This window comes from Equus przewalskii, chromosome 8 (assembly GCF_037783145.1).
Source record: "Equus przewalskii isolate Varuska chromosome 8, EquPr2, whole genome shotgun sequence".
In the NCBI taxonomy this organism is placed as follows: domain Eukaryota; kingdom Metazoa; phylum Chordata; class Mammalia; order Perissodactyla; family Equidae; genus Equus; species Equus przewalskii.
Genome location: NC_091838.1, coordinates 13,279,360 through 13,297,239, shown reverse-complemented (window position 1 = coordinate 13,297,239; position 17,880 = coordinate 13,279,360).

Sequence of the window (17,880 nt, the reverse complement as noted above, 5' to 3'; positions counted from 1 at the left end):
CCACTGCATACGCATGTGCTTCATTGTCTCATTAGATTTTGCATACAAAACACAAGCTCAAGGATCAAATTATTACGAATTTCAAGACAGCAACAGTGGCAGACCATTAAACCAAGTGTGGGCCCTTTCTGAGAGATGAGCCCTGTGCACCTGCACAGGTTGCACGCCGTGAAGCCACCCTGCATGTAAATGTGAGTCCAGTGCTCAGACGCACCCTGAGAGAGTTTGATTCCACGGTGAGCTGGGCAGGGAAACAGGTGTGGCAGGGAGACTTCTGTTTGCCAGCTCAGTTGCCAGTGGAGGCCGTATGTTTCTGGGTAGACAGCGGCAGCACTTTCCACACCACTGCAATAGAGAGGTGGGATGGAGGTGGCAACGGTTTGATCAGGCCAGTGGGGCAGCACGGTTCTGGGAGTTATTCCTGGAAACATACCCAGAGCTCATTTCTCTAGACCTCTGAGGTCCTATGAGCCATCTACTATCCTTTAAGAAACCTCTTTCTCCTTAAACTAGGTAGAGTAAATTCTTGTTTGCAACTAAGAACCCTGATAATGTGTAAGTATTATTTTCTCCATTTTACAGATAAGGAAACTCAGATGTGGAGAGAACTCGCCCAGGGCCACGGAACTAGTGATGGTATGGCAAGGATTCAGACCGAAGCCCGGGCTCTAAACCACGACACTGCACCAATTCTCCACACATCAGCGAGCTCACCAAATGGCCCCCTATACTGCATCATAACTTTGTACTGAATACAGTCCTGCACCGCACAATGATGTTCCAAGTCGACGACAGGCCACATATACAACGGTGGTCCCATAAGATTATAATGGAGCTGAAAACTTCCTATCGCCTAGTGACATTATAGCCGTTGTAACATCATAGCTCAGTGCATTACTCATGTGTTTGTGCTGATGCTGGTGTAAATAAACCTACCATGCTGCCGTCAGTTCTATAAAAGTGTAGCACGTACAATTATGTACAGTACATAATACTTGATAATAATAATAAGCGACTATGTTACTGCTTTATGTGTTTAATATACTATACTTTTTATCAGTATTTTAGAGTGTTCCCTTTCTACTTATAAAAAATGTTTACTATAAAACAGTGAGCCACATTATGCCAGCAGCAGGCTCATACATCTCATGTTTACACATCTCTCGATTGCATCGCTTTCTCTTGTGCCTGATTTACTTGTGTTGTTTTGTTCATCATGGCCCCTAAGCATACAAAATCCACTGCTAATGCTGCCAGTAAGAAGGCACGTTGAGGGGTTGACCTGGAAATGAAATTAAAAGTGATTAAGGGCTACGAAAGCAGAAAATCAGTGATGGTTATTGCTTACCACTCAGGCATGTCCCATTGCACCAGAGCTGCAGTCTTGAAGAATAAGAACAAAGTGACAGAACCTGTTAAAGGATCTGCTTCAGTGAAGGCCACAACACTAACAAAAATTTGAGAAGGGCCAGTATCAGACATGGAGAAACTTCTAATGACCCAGATTGAGGACCAGACGCAGATGTGTATCCCTCTCAGCACCGTGATGATCACAGCTGAAGCAAAAAGTTTGCGATGTTGAAAGAAAAGCCTGGACCTGACTATTATGTTGAATGTACTGCCAGGTCTGGGTGGTTTAGATTCAAGAATCATTATTCATTACATAATGTGAAAGTGAGTGGTGAGTCTGCGAGTGCTGATATGAAGGCAGCTGAAGAATTCTTGGAAACTCTAGATAAGCTGATTGTGGAGGAAAATTACTTGCCAGAGCAAATATTCAATTGGATTAAACCTCCCTGTTCTGGAAATGGGTCCCTGAAAGGCTGTTCGTTCATAAGAAGACCAAGTCAATGACAGGTTTCAAGGCTTTTAAGGACAGGATAACAGTCTTACTTTGGGGCAATGTTGCAGGCTACAAATTGAAACCCTTTGTGATCAGACACAGTGAGACCCCCAGGGCCTTCAAGCGTATCAATAAGCACACACTGCCAGGGTACTACAGGAGCAATAAAGTCGTGGGTGACCCAGCTCCTCTTCCAAGATGCCCCCCGATCGCTGTGCCAATGAAATGCAGAAGTACTGTTTAGAGAATAACAAACCTTTCAAGATTTTGCTTATTGTTGATAATGCTCCCAGACATGCTCCTTTTATTGGTGATCTTCATCCGAATATCAAAGTGGTGTTTCTCCCTCCAAACACCACCTCTCTTCGATCTAACCAATGGAGATATAGCAGCTTTTAAGGCCTCCTACCTGAGGAGGATCTTTGCCCAGGCTATTGCTGCAACTGAGGAAGATGCTGAGAAGACACTGATGCAATTCTGGAAGGATTGAAACATCTATGACTGCATTAAGGACCTCACTCCTTGGTGGTAATGTCACCAAGGAGTGTATGAATAGCATCTGGAAGAAGACACTCAAGAGGTTTATCCTTGACTTCGAAGGATTTGCCAAGGATGAGGAGGTTGCAAAAATCAACAAGGCTGTGGTTGAGATGGCAAATGACTTTAACCTGGGTGTGGATGAGGATAACACTGAGAAACTCCTAGAGCTGGTTCCTGAGGAGTTGACTAATGAGGAATTGTTGGAACTGGTACAAAAATGCATAACTGGAAGAGGAGGCAAGAGAAAAGGAAACTGCGGGAGGAGAAAAAGAAGAAGAACCCCCAAGAAAATTCACACTGAAGGGTTTAGCAGAAGCTTCTGCAGATCTCAGCAAGCTCCTTAAGAAGTTTGAAAACATGGACCACAACACCAAAAGGTTTTTGTTAATAGAGAGGAGTGTTCATGGTGCATTGTCTGCTTACAAAAAAGAAACAAACCAAGCAAAGCACCATGGCCATATTTCTGAAAAGAGTGACACCTCCTGAAGAGGAGCCTCGGGCAGGTCCTTCGGGAGGTGTTCCAGAAGAAGCCATTGTTATCGTAGGAGATGACGGCTCCATGCATGTTATTGTCCCTGAAAACCTTCCAGTGGGACAAGATGTGGAGTGGAAGACAGTGAAATCGATAATTCTGACCCTCTGTAGGCCTAGGTTAATGTGTTTTTGTTTTTGTGTGTGTTTGTGTCTTTGTTTTTAATAAAAAAGTTTAAAGAGTAAAAAATAAAAAACTTTTAAATAGACAAAAGCTTATAGAATAAGGATATAAAGAAAGAAAATATTTTTCTACAGCTGTACAATGTGTTTCTGTTTCAAGCTAAATGTTATGACCAAAGAGTTAAGAAATTAAAAAAAAAATTTTGTTTATAAAGTAAAAAAGTTACAGTAAGCTAAGGTTAATTTATTATGGAAGAAAGAAAACTCTTTTTTATAAATATAGTGTAGCCTAAGTGTACCGTGTTTATAGAGTCTACTGGAGTGAACAGTAACGTCCTGGCCTGCACATCCACTCTCCACTCGCTCTCTGACTCACCAGAGCGACGTCCAGTCCTGCAAGCTCCGTTCGTGATAAATGCCCTCTACAGATGCACCATTTTTTATCTTTTCTACGGTATTTTTATTGTACCTTTTCTATGTGTAGATACACAAATACTTGCCATTGTGTTACAATTGCCTACGGTATTCAGCGCAGTAACGTGCTGTCCAGGTTTGTAGCCCAGGAGCAATAGTCTATGCCATCTCGCCCAGGTGTGCAGTAGGCTCTACCAGCCAGGTTTGTGTAAGTTCACTCTCTGATGTACTCACGATGACAAAATCACCTAACAACACATTTCTCAGAATGTATCCCTGTCGTTAAGTAGCACATGTCTGTATCTGTTCATTTTTGCCTTGAGTAACTTCTTCTCCTTGAAGGAATTGCCTCTTGTACCCCTGGTGGGATTGTCGATCATGTGCCCTGACTCTGCAGTGAGCAGGAGGTGTGTGAGACAGCCTGGGCCAATCAGGGTATCCCGTCTTCCTAAACGCAGTGATGGGCCCAGTGGTGGACTTCTGTCCCAAGCAAGGTCATTCAGAGTCCACTTAGGGGAAATAATATGCATGCTGGGAAAGACTGTCTCTCCTTCTGAGATTGTAATCATCATGTAAGCTAATAGGGACCATTTTTTCTATCCAAATAGAGTCTATTTGAGTAAGAAGCTAATGGGAAAAAAGCAGAGCTGAGAGACACTCCTGATGACGTCATTTGAGCCCCTGGATCTAGCCATTTCTGAAGCCTAATTAGTCGGTCAATAAGTCTTCTTTTTACCTATGTTAATTCAATTTGATTTTCTGATGTTAAAAAAAACCACAAAACAACCCCCCCCCCCAAAAAACCCCACACAACTACAAAGATACTTTATGTAGTAGAAGGGGTGACAGACTTGACTGCTATTTCATTGCCACCATCTGCTGCCTGCTTCTGTCACTGCTTGTGGAGACTTCTATGCTGACCCAAATAGCTCCTCACCAGGGACCATTTCTCTTCCATTATTTATTTTCCATTTCTACTCACAAAGGAGATCACATTGGGCAGCAATTACTGCTACAGCCATCCATGCTACATATAGCTCATGCACTGTTCTTTCTCTTTACCTCCTCTCCCTGGCCATGCCTGGGTCTCAAATGAAAAGGCATTATCAACCTTCATCAGGGATAGAAAGAGGTATGAAGGAAGAGCTTCCCTTGAAATTCTAGGCTGTCTGTACAGTATCTGGTAGCTCCAGAAACAACATGGACTACTGATGTTGTGACTTATTATAGACAACGTGATTAAGTTAATATCAGTGTCTGAATTTCTTCAGAAATAGAAACTAAAAGGAGCAAAAAGAGATCAGGGAGATGATCTCTTTCAGTGTCTGCCCAGTGTGGGTGGCTCTCACTGTTATACAAGAGACAACGTCATTGGAACATGGACACGGCATTAAATAGCACTGAGTCAGAAGTATGACATTCTTTCCCGAATCTAATCAAGAGGAAGTATCAGACAGAAATGGAGGGCCGGTCTATAAAGTCGCCAGCCTGCATTCTTCAAAAATGCCAATGTCAGGGGCTGGCCCCGTGGCCGAGTGGTTAAGTTCGTACACTCCGCTGCAGGCAGCCCAGTGTTTCGTTGGTTCGAATCCTGGGCGCTGACATGGCACTGCTCATCAGACCACGCTGAGGCAGTGTCCCACATGCCACAACTAGAAGGACCCACAACGAAGAATACACAACTATGTACCGGGGGACTTTGGGGAGAAAAAGGAAGAAATAAAAAAAATGCCAGTGTCAGGAAATACAAAGAAAGGCTGAGGAACTCTTCCAGATTAAAGAAGACCAAAAAGACATGTGACTACCAAATGTAATACATGATCAGAGCTGGTTCCTGTACTGGGGAAAAAATGCTATAAATGACCTTATTGGGTCAATTGACAAAATTGAATTATAATGGAATTATAGCCTGGAGTTAGATAGAAGTAATGCATCCATGTTAAATTTCTTGAATATGATTACTATACTGTGGTTATAAAAGAGCATACCCTTATTCTTGGGAAAGACATACTGGGGTCATTAAGGGCATGGTGTTTGCAACCTACTCGATGGTTCAGAAAAAAAAATTATAAGTGTATATAGAAAGAGAGAAAATGAAAAAGCAAATAAAGTCGATGTTCAAAACTGGTAAATCCAGCTAAAGAGATCTACTGGAGTTCTTTTGTACTATTCTTATACCTTTTCTGTAAGTTTGAAATTGTTTCAAAATAGAAAGTTTTCTCACAAAAGAGTAAGCCAGTCTTTCAAGTTTCTTTCAACCCTCATGATTATGTCAAAGAGAAAGTATCAGTTGGAGACTAATACACCTTGAACACTTTTCTAACACTTGCTAATCGCCCTTTTTAATAAAGAGAGAGCAAGCCTCAGGCTCGGTCCTTGGCAAGCAGCAGTTACTAGCTAGAATTTAATAAAGTAGTCTTGTTTTCATTGTATTTACTTTCTATTTATGACAAGTAGGGGAGCTTTCCCTGTATGATAAGATATAAAACTACCCTTTAAATAAATTTATATAATTAGAAATGAGTTAATGTGAAGAAAAATATTGATATAAAAGTACAAGTAGAATTTGGAGGGTAAAGACGTGATGTTTAGTCCCAAATTGCCTGACGTTTAGGAAACCCTGTTCTATTCTGATGGCCTCATTTTACAGGAAGGGAGACTGGACCTCTGAAAGTTAGGTGGCTTGTCTAAGATCCCATAGTCCCTAGTGGTGAGGATGGAGCTCTCAGGGCCATCGCCCCTTCCACCACAGCCCACTGCTGTGTGACTCACGACACAAGAGCGTCAAAGTCAGCCCTACAATAAGAAATGCAAAGTGGCATCACTTTTTGCTTATACACACGCATATGCGTACACACACAAGCTAGTTATCCATTTTGCAAATCAGGCAACTCATAGCAAAAGCAACCCTCACTCTTGGCTTAGACCTCTGACATTGAAACGATCTTTTCTCCTTTTCTCATTTCCCAAGCAGCCAATGGAACAGAGTGAGTCATTCCTATATAGTTTGTAGACAAATTCAAAACATTCTTTTTTTAAAGCACTGATACAATCCTAGAATCCTGGCAACTTGAAAGAACAGCTAGTTCCATTTCATAAATAGATTTGGAAATAGTTGAGGGAAGGAAAGCTGGGCATTCACATGTTTCAAGGTACTGGCCCTGTGTCCCAACTCTCAGTGCTTACGGTTCCTGGAGGTGCCAGCGAAAATACTGTCCTTTTTCTCTGACTTTCTTGCTATTACTCAACACTGTTTCCATACATCTGTAGGTGGATTTTATTTGGCCTTCAGTGAAAAATTAGAGCTGGCGAGGTGAGTGCTAATGTGTATATCTGATTTAGCCCCTCCACTACTGTCAGGGAATTCAACGGCACAGCAAGAGAATTTCCTTTGCTAACAAGGAGGGCATCTGACAGCTTCCTTAGACTCATTCCAGGCTTTATTGCTCTGACTGGTGAGAGAGCCTTCCTCCTGCTAACTGAGTCCATCTGAGCACGAGTGTGTGTCTGCATCTCCTTTTTCCCTCCTCCACGGAGAGCAAATGGACTCTAGTCTTTGTAAAATAATCTTTACATGTTTGAGGATAATTGCCAGTCCTCCCTTTGCCTCTCTCTCCCCAAAGCCAACTCACTCAGTTTTTCCATCTTCACGCGTAAAACAACATTTTCCAATCTATTCATCATCTTCATGGCTCACCTTTGAGCTTTCATGTTGTTTTATCCCATAACTCTAAAGTTGTTGAGTCCAGAACAGAACACACTATTTTAAGGGTGTGTGCAGTCAGTGCAAAAATGCCCAACATTCCTGCTTCCTTGGGAGGCCCAAACCTCTTGGGGTATTCTGGGACCCCCTGGACTCTCCAGGCCCGAGCAAATCTGTTGTGGGGCAGTTGGAGTCCTAAACACGCCTTTGGTTGCTCAAGTTCCATCCACACAACATTTTAGGTAAGAGGTGGTGTAGGAGGAACCTCAGAGACATACCCTAGAACTTCCTAAGTGGAACATCCGGTTTAGTACCAGGGTTGCTTGGTGGTCAAGAGGACTACTTAAAGGTTGGCCAAATCCTAAAGCCCCCCAGAGGACCAAATTTACTATGAGAGGAAATCAGGCATATAGGCCATTCTGGGACTTGTCAAACTTTTGCCAAAGTACCTATTTATCTGAGGCTGCTATGTGGAAGGATTTTAGAGATACTAAGAAATCACAGAGAGATGCTCCCTCCCCAGTACCATGGGAGAAATTCTACACTGTGCCCCACAGTTTCAATCTACCTAACACACGTGGGCTTCATTTAATAACTCTGTGTGAGAATCTTGCCCTGCCCACCCTACAGTAGTGTGGAAATGTAATAACTGGGGACACTCTTTGAAAACTCTAAAAGCAGAGACTGAACAGAGGGAGGTGGGGGGTCGAGGGTCTTGAGAGCAAGATGTTACACAGTTCTGTGTCTGAGGGGGTCTCAGAACTGTCCCAGCCCCTGACTATCATTAGCACCTGAATGACCCACCTGTCAGGTTTAAGGTATCGGCCCCAAAGTTTCCAGATTCCCTTGGGGATTGAAGAGGGGGAGTAGCAAATGCTGCATATTGGACAATCTACTCAAATGGTGGGAAAATTATTCCCTAAAAAGAGCTTTATGCTGATCATTGGAGGTCAGTGTGTCTAGACTTCTCAATTTATGTATGGGGAAACTGAGGCCCAGAGAGGGTGACTGGTTCAAGAACGGGCAACAAGTAGTGGCAGAACCAACACTAAAATTCACCTCTCTATCCTCAGCCAGCTGGCCCTCTTTGAAAATACTAGAGCATCAAACCACTCAACAAAAGGGGAGAAATTCCTTCATCTCTCTATCTAGACGTTTTTAATAGATGGGGGCATGTCAACCGCCATTTTCTGGTTCAGCTCAGATGCCCAATGCAGGGTGGGTAAGTGGGAGGCTGGGGTGAACAGTGTGTGTGTGTACATTTCACCCTCTTTCTTTGCATTTTGGTTACATTTAACTATGTGTTACCTCTTCGCAGAGTAGTTTATATCATTTCAGGATGCCAAGAATGACATCAACATCTATTAAAACCTAATGTTTCACATTCTCAACTGTAAACATTAACATTGCTTAGTTTCCAGATATAAACTCAAAGTCATTCTGAAGTTGGATGGTTTCTTTCCAAGAAAGTTGGTGTTACTGTAATGAAATTTACCTAATTAATCTCCTTAAGGAGGGAAGGAATCCAATGATGACTGTTAATAAAGACCTCAACGTTCTTCTTGTAATCAGAGCAAGGCAATCTGTGGATTCATTTTGGGAGAGACCATAACTTTCCAAATAAATCTTAGTAAAGCTTTGCAGACAGGGCACTTGAGCTATTTCCCCACTTGGCTGGCTTGCTTTCAGCCTTAACTAGCCCTGTGTAAACTTCTCTACAGCCTCTGGGTGTATTTATATTCACCTGTGACCTTGGACCCCAATGGCCAGGGTCACCGTTCTTGATGCCAAGAACTCGTATAAAAGGTAAATTTGAACAAGTCATTGATGGAAACTCTTGGTCTGCCGTATTTCAAAGCCATTCGCTCCCTGCACATAATCTGCACGCTGCCTGCATGGGCCCACCCCTTGATACTTGCACAATATTTTGTTGAGTGTGAAGAAGAGTGGCAGTCACCCTCTGCCAGGGCCTTCCCTGAACCCCAGTGGGGCCATCCACATATATGTTACCAAGAATTTCTCCTTTCAAAGGAGCACAGAGCGTCATAGCACGGTATAGGAAGCCACACTGGAGAGTAAGGAGAACATGCTGCTATCTCCTGGTTCCGGCTTCAAGAGGGCTGGAGAGGTGGCACCCACAAGGACGAGTCTTCTGAGAGATAGCCTTCTTCGAAGATGTTGAGAGATTGGTGGAGTTTATTAACCCTGGAACTGAGACTATGTCAGCAAAGAAGGCCTTAAAGAGCCCCAGGAGGCAGGTGACCGGAGTAGAATCAAGAACACAACGTCTTCACCACCGCCCACACCATCCATGGAAAACTATCGTTTAGGCCTTGATGTGGTAACATTCTGGAGCAATTCATCCCTAAAAGTTCACGGTGGGCACCCTATGCTCTACAGCCTCCACTCCCCTTGTAAGGGGTCTGAAATCCGGGTCTGAGCTCAGCCTTTATTGTAATTGCTGCTTTCATCATGTGTGTCCCACACTGGATTGTAAGCTCCATGAGAGCAGGGAACTAATCTATTTCTATAGATCAATTTCCAGCACAGGACTGACACTCAATAAATACATGATGAATGAATGAATAACTGTGGCAGATAGTGTTACCATGCTCATCTATTCACTTCCTCCTTCCCTATCATACATTCCTCTGGGCTTGGGCATGTGACTTGATTTGGCCAATGAGATCCAAGCGGGTGTAACACAAACCGTTTCTGAGCAGTAGATTGCATGGTTTGGCTCAACCTCTTGTGCTTCTTCTCTCTGCCACAAGGCTGCATGTTGCAGGTGGGGGCTGCTTCTGCGGCCTGAGTCCCAGAACAAGAAGATGCAAGAAGCCGACCCAGAGTCAGCCCACAGTCCAGAGCAGAGCTGTGGCCAATCCACTGCTCTTGTGTCGCATTGTGGAGAAATGAATGTTTGCTGGTGTAAGCCACTTGAATTCAGGAGTTGTCTGTTGCCATGGCAAAAGCCCCAAGATTGGAGGAATAAGGTCTCTCCCACTGAATTTCGCCCTCGTGCTGGCACAGCTGCCTTCAATGCCTCCATTTTGCCAAAGCTGGGAGCAGATGGCAAACCCATGTGCTTTGCCCCCATACCATCTAGCAAGTAGTCCTTCTGCTGTCTTCTCCGAAAGAACACAAAGCTTCCTCCATCGCAGAGAAACCTAATGATTAACTATCAAGGCTGCTTACAGGGGAGAGTGGCCTGAAAGAAAGTTTACATATCATATTTTAAACATTTACTCGGTTTTAAAATAAATACAAGCCTGAAGCCGGCTCCAGCCCCCTCCCTTTCTTCACCTGCCAGGGAAGCGTGTTCTCTCCAGTTCTTCAAAGAGCCGGAGTGCAAGGCGCTGGGGGTGGACTGTTGTCTAGAATCTGCAAATGATCTGATGGAAATCTCAAGGTCTTCTCCCTCCGCACCAGTCTTCGATTTACCTCGGGAAGAACTTTGAGTATTAAATGTGCACGGGACTGCGGGCACAAGCAAAGGCAGACCAAAGAAATCCCGGAGACACTGTATTCTTGGCCCAGTTCTGTTATTACTCCCTGAAGCTGTCTATATGATACTGAAACTTTTGATGAATGGTGAAAAAAAAAATGCAGAAAGATATATGAAATAGTAAACAGCCAAACAACTAAATGATTCATATTTTTATCAGAGTCTTTAAGGATATCTATCCTCACAGTCCCGGCCTCCCCCACTGTGCTGATAATTCCAAATTCTACGTTTCCAACCTTGACTGTTCTCACCAGGTGCAGATCCTTATAGCCACTGGATTGTCCATAACACTTCAAATGCAATATATTTGAGATTAAACATTGATGTCCCCTCGAGCATGGGATCCTTCCCCGTCATTTCTCCTATTGATTAATGGTACCCCATCCACCCAGTCATCCAAGCCAGACACTGGGAATCTTGCTGGGTGCTCTCCTCTCCCCAGGCTCTGCATTCATCTAATTATCAAGTCCTGTGTCACCCCAAATCCTTTGTGGGAGAAAGCTGGCCACAAATAATTCATACATACGGATATAAGGAAAGGTCCTACTTATAGTATCCCTAAAATGTCCCTAAAACTCCTTCCCCGCACCCCACTAGTCCTCCCCCACCCTAATTGTCTCAGTTCATCTCCACTGTTGGAGAAACCTCCTAACGGCTCTGCATGCAGTCTATGCACTGCCCCCATGTTCTATCCTCCAGACCAGAGTCCTTCCTAAACACAAACCTAATGATGTTACTCTCTTCCTGGGAAGCCCACTGTGGCTTTCCATCAGATACAGAATAAAGCTCCAACTTTGACTGGCTCGTGGAGAACTTTGTGACTGGCCTCTGGGAGCATTTTGGACACAGTGTCCTTCTTCCCTGGGAACACTGTGTTTACCTAGGGGACCCCTGCTTATCCTTTGTGGCTCAGCCCAAGGATCCTGTCCTCTGTGAGGGCTGGCTTCCCTCCAGAGATAGGCAACCTCCCTCCCCACCAACTGCCCAAAGTTTTACCCAACCATCCAACAGCGTTGCTTTTCGTGGTGTGTTGACGTGTTTGTCCCCTCTGTCGAACCATGAGTGCTGTGAAAGTGGTAAACCTGCCTGAGTTATTTCTCTAACCTCAGGGCCAGTCACATTGCATATATCCTGTCAACATCATTGCATAAATCGAAGAATCAATATCAGAATAAATTCTCCAGCCAGATCCTAAGTATCCTTAAGTGGATAAACAATTTAACGTATTAATTTACCTGTCTGTAAATGAAAATCGGAATGAGAATCAACAAGGCGGATTTTTTTTAAGCAACCATCTTCTAAAGAAAAACACAAAAAATTATGCTATCCCGGCATTATTTCTGTAGAGACGATGACATTTGCTGTAGAACTAGAACATGAGACTACTGACGCTCTGACTTAGAGCATTAACGCCCCCATGTAGTGATGCTGAAGGGGGGCTATTCGGGAGGATGATGTTCAGAACCTAAGCTTTTCCCTTGTGATGAGAAAGCATAAGAGCTTATTTTGCAGAGCTCTCTAGATTTCTCTTTCATAGACAGCATAGTCCTGGAGAGCATGAACTTTGGAGCCAAAACTGAGTCTCAATTCTAGCACTTATCAGCTCTGTGACTTTAGGCAAGTAACTTAACCCCTCTGTATCTCAATTTTCCGGTCTGCAAAATTAGTATGTTAATAGCACTTACTTTGTAAGTTATTATAAGGATTAAATGAATTAATGCAGACAAAGTACTTACGACAATACTTGGCATAACATAAGAGCTCCTGAAGACATAAATTTTCCCCAAATATTAGGATACATTTTCCAACTGTCAAAGATGGTTAGATCCACTTTAAATAGCATTTCTCTTACATTGTCAAGCATTTTTGTGTTTCTACGATTTCTCATCGTTAATTATTGTCCAGAGTTTCACAAAGTCCACGCAATTTTCACGAAGCATATATGAAGATTTAGAGAAACCAATCCAAAATATACATGTTCATGGAGTTTATCCTCAGCTCCCTGCCTTAACTATCCTCCACCTTTTGTTCGGGGAAGACCAAGCAGAAACAGTGACTGCGGGAGCCCCAGAGGCCGCCATGATGTGTGCGTGCCCAGTGTCACTGTGCCATCTAGTGGACACAGAGCTCAGCCGCCGTCTGAAGCCCTCTCGGAGGAGCTGGATTCCAGGGGAGGGTTTAGCCCTAACTGCTCTGTCCATCTGGCCAGCTCCTGGGTGATCTCATAACCCCACCCCCTTGATGTGCATCCTCAGCACTAATCGTCTGAGACACCGGGAATCCCTCTCATAAGCTGACAGCTCTACAGATGAATTCAGCTTGTCCATCCTCCCTCACAGGCGCCTTTGCAGAAGAAGGCAGAGAAGAAAGGAATGAAAATGGGCGCGATGGTATTTATAAAAGCCAGAAAGAAGCCAGCCAACATTCACCTATGTTTTAATAAGGATATACCAAACAAGCCAGCCAGCAAGACGTGCCAACGCTTAATAACTTTTTGACCTCTCTTTCTGGCTTCAGTGCATCTTGGCACAAGAAGGCCTGGGGCTGACAAGGGCTGAGCCGACTGAGGGCTGAGTCTCATTTTATTGAAGAGTTTTTAGAGGAGGCCAACTGCTCTTTGTAGGTGATTAAAAGCTTATCCCCAGAAGGCGCGTAAACACTCCCCCGCCATAACTCAGCTCTGGCATGCGGGGCAAGGGCATTGAACACCATAACGGGAGAGTATCCACATAAAGACCCAATCAAAGGCAAGGTTTGCCTCTGAAGGGTGCTTGGAGGCCAATAATCCACCTCGTCTTTATTTTCTACTCACAGTTCTTGGCCACAGCGACCAGGCGGGCCAATATTAAACTTGAAAGACAATGGGTTTGGAATCAACAACTAACTGAAATCACTTGCTTGGGCCTCAGTTCAACACATTCTAGCAACAGACGTGCTAACCCATAGGGTGACAATGGGTGAGCGTAGCTGTGCCTCGTCCAGACCCCATGTTCTTTGGGTGATCCTCTTATTTCACGGTCCTTCAAAAATTTACACTATTATGAGAAAGAATAAAGTCTGTGGGACACTATTTGTCCAAGAACACTTAATTGTTGATGGAGAGAACATTCCAAATCAAGAAAAGGATTCAGGTAGGAAAGATCTAGAAATATTTCCAAATAAAAGCTAAAAAAAAAAAAAGGAGCATGGAGTGAGAGCTATAGTACAGGGAGAATGTCTAGACATGTAGGCAGATTCTTATTTCTTTCTCTTTTTGTTAGTTCCCAAATCACAGAGTGCAAGGCTTGTTCTTCTTAAAAGCCAATTAGAGAAGATAAACTGAGTCAAGTCATCACGTCATAAAAATGCCAAAGGAGAAGGAGCTACTGAACAGTCCCGTTTCTACTGCAGAGGTTTGCAGGAGGCAGGAATCTCTTGCACCATCTCTTTGGTGACTAGCTGTCCTGAGCCGGGAAGCTCCATTTATGTCCTCTAATGGCCCTACGTAGACACAGGTCTTTGAGAGTTTAGAGCTGGGAGAGCAGGACATCAGACCACACACCCCTCACCCCACCCAACAAAGAATGCGGGCCCCGGAGAAGTCAAGGTCAATCAGTTAGTGAGTGACAGCGCTAGAATTCAAGATGCTAAAGCTCAGCTCGTGTTCTTAACTTCATTCCATTGCTTATGCAACACAAACCCATTTGGGAGGAAATTCATTCATTCAAAAAATTTTTGAGCTCTAACAAAATGTGAAGATACGCCAATGAATAAAATATAGTCTCTTGTCCCTGGTGAGTTTGTCATCCAGCAGAGAAAATAAATAAGTCCATCAACGTTTACAAAGCAGAGTGGTAAGTTGCTCTAGGTGGGGTCATATGCCATGGGTGCATGACAGAGGGCATCTGTGTCAACTCTGGAGGGGAGAGGAAGATTTTGCTAAGAGACTTGACGCTGAATCCCAAAGGGTGAGTAGGAGTTAATCAGAAGAGAGAGAGAAACATGTTGCAGAAAGGCCTCCAAGCATGGGAGACTATAATAAATTCAGGGGACTGCAAAATTTGGACATGGTTAGAGCATATGTGTCTGTATGCACATTGAGTGCATGTGTGTGTGTGTGTGTGTGTGTGTGTTATACTATGGGGCATGGAGGAGTGTGGAATGGAAGAGGAGGAGATGAGACCAATGAGACAGGTTGCAGCTGGCTCATTAGGGTCTGGACTGCTGTGCTAAGGAGCTAAGATTTCAGCCTGAAGTTGTAATGGAAAGCCACTGAAAGATTTTATCTTGATGTGATTTAATAGGCATTTACAAAGAGAACTTTAGCAGTGGAGAAGGAATTGAAGCAGGAAGGAGTAAAATTCAGGATGTTTTCAAAAAAAGAAATAGCTTCTTTCCCCAGCTAAAATAGAAAACATTATGGGAAAAAATCCCATGAACATTGACTATTATTTGATGTCTTTTATGGGAAGAGAGAAACAAGGAAGAGAGAAACTGAGGCAGCAAAACCTCCTGAGATCCACACACCCTCAGTGCTCCCAAAGGGTCTTCCCTGGAGGTGCCTTACCATTGCCTGTGACCCCACCACCCTGGCCACATCTTACTGGACCAGAGCAGACACCTGATCTGAAGCAATCTATCCAGGACCTAAGATGTCACCTGGGGTGTGGTTTGGGGCAAAACTGCCCAGCAGGACTGACATTGTAGATTAATCAAATCCTATCCTGAGGGGTTTGAACAGGAGACATAAAAAGAGGGTTGAGCAGTGGTTAAAGGAGCAGAAGTTGAAAAAATTGTAAAAACAAAGACAGAGATGATGCAGACATGGTAATGAGGTGCTCATGCTGCTGAAGTGTCAGCAGAACCTAACCACTAGAACTTTCCATTCCCAAACCACATCCATTCTGGGTGAGCCCCAGCTCTTCACAGGTGCTCTTAAGGCTGGCCCTTTGGCAGAGGTCCCTTTGTTCTTATTTCTACGGTATCTTGACAACAATGCCCTGTTACTCAAGTGAGTGCACTTCTGCTCCTGGGAACCAAAGGCGGCTAATGACACACTCTTGTACCCAGGGAGCCAGACCACGTCTGAGATTTGTGGATGCAAACTCAGACTTGTCAGTGGTTTACTGACTCTTATTTAATCTCCCACCATGCAGTTTCCTAGTCCTGTCTTGGGGAAGAGAGTTATAGAGTCCGTAAGTCCTCATCCTGGAGTGACAAGTCCATAGAAGGTGTCACAGAAGCACCCCGAGCAGAGTCAGGAAAATTCGGAGCCCATTACAAGAGCCTAAGAAGCAACCTGTAGGTGCTGGAAACAACAGGCTCCACGCTGGTGGCTGTGAAGAGCCAAGCACGAGGGCAGTGACCTGTTTTGAGGCCACTGGGCCGCCTGCTGCATCTCCTAGGTGCCAGTCTGACCATTTTCCCAGTTCATTGCACAAGCCTCACTGAGTGTGTACTGGGTACCAGAATGGTTGACCTAGAGGCTCTGGGGGCTGTAGACAATATAGGAAAAGCAAGAGGATGTTCTCAAGGAGCTGGAGGACTCTGTGGAAATGGTATAGACTCAGGAAACAGTGTAGAAATGGTGTAGACTCAGCCAAAATGTGAGATACAAACAAATATTTATTGAGCATTGACGCTTTGCCAGACACTGCTCCGGGCATTTTTGGACTTCACCTCTAGCCCTGACCACAGCCCTGCAAGGCTGGTATTTTTGTACCTTTTTACAATAAGGTGCAAGCTTCAGAGAAGTTAATAAATTTTTCCAGGATTGAAAACCAGTGGGGAACCACAGCAGGTTCCCCAGAGAAGAGTAATATAACAGCAATGGCACTTTGAAAAGATTAATTAGGAGATGATATTCAGGGTTGCCCCACGGTAGAAGACAATAGACATTTCATACTAATCTATGCAGAGTATGAGGCAGGACTGTTGCAGGGATAAGAGGAAGAGAAGAGTTGGAAAGAGAGATGGATAATCAGCAAGCAACCAAAGAAAAGACCCTGTAAGAGCTGACCCAATTTAAGTCCAGAAGAATGTTCACTAATGACTAACTGTAGATACATATATGGGGAATAAAATGAAATCAAAAAGACCCCTGGGAACCAGAAGGGCTCTGTGTGGCTAACCAGGACTTATGAACAAAATGGAGTCAAGTGGCCACGACAAGATCATGACAGGGATGCAGTCACGTACTCTGTTCTCAGAAAAACCACTGAATCTACTCTTAAGCTTTGACTCTGCAGAAGTTCCTGTTTTTTACAAAAGCCCCTAACAGCCGCTTGGACCTAATCAATAAAACTGTGGCCTGCGCCAACCAGTCAGGATTGACCTGGCTTGCATCCTTCATTTGAATAAGAGGACCTGAGTGGGAACCTGCGCGGGAACTTTTTCTACAAAGGCAGTCCCTTGTCTTTGTTCTCCCAGGAATGTTCTTTCCATTTGCTGCCAAAGGCCCTGTCTCCCCGGTTTGCAAACTGTATGAGCAATAAAGCTTTCCTAACTCAGTTATCGTATTCCAGATATTTTTGTTGACTCACACATACACCCTATTAAAAGTCCCTATCTTCTATCAGACTGAAAAAAATTAAAAGAAAATATGCAAAGTTAACAAATTCCCTGAATCTGAACTAATTTTGGAGTTGATAATGTTTGGGGGGCAACGCCATTGTACAAGGCAGGTTGAATGGTCTGCCCCCATCCACAGCCTCTGCTGAAGACATGAGCTTAGATGGTCCATGGACATGACCCCATCTCCAACATACAGACCTTTCTTGACTTATGGTGGGGTTACATCCTGACAGACTCATCCTGAGCTGAAGATATCGTTGTTGGAAATGCATTTAACACACCTAACCTACTAAACCTCGTAGCTTAGCCTAGCCCACCTTAAACGTGCTCAGAACATTTATATTAGCCTACACTTGGGAAAATCATTTAACACAAAGCCTATCTTATAATAAAGTGTTGAATATCTCATGTAACTTATTGACTACTGTACTGAAGGTGAAAACAGAATGGCTATGCGGGTACAGAATGGTTGTAAGTATGTTGGTTGTTTAATCCTCATGATCACGTGACTGACCGGGAGCTGTGGCTTGCTGCCACTGCCCAGCATCATGAGACAGCATCCTACCACATATCGCTAGTCCAGGGAAAGACCAAAATTCAAAATTCAAAGTACAGTTTCTACTGAATGCGTATCGCTTTTGCACCATTGTAAAGTCAAAACATCTTCAG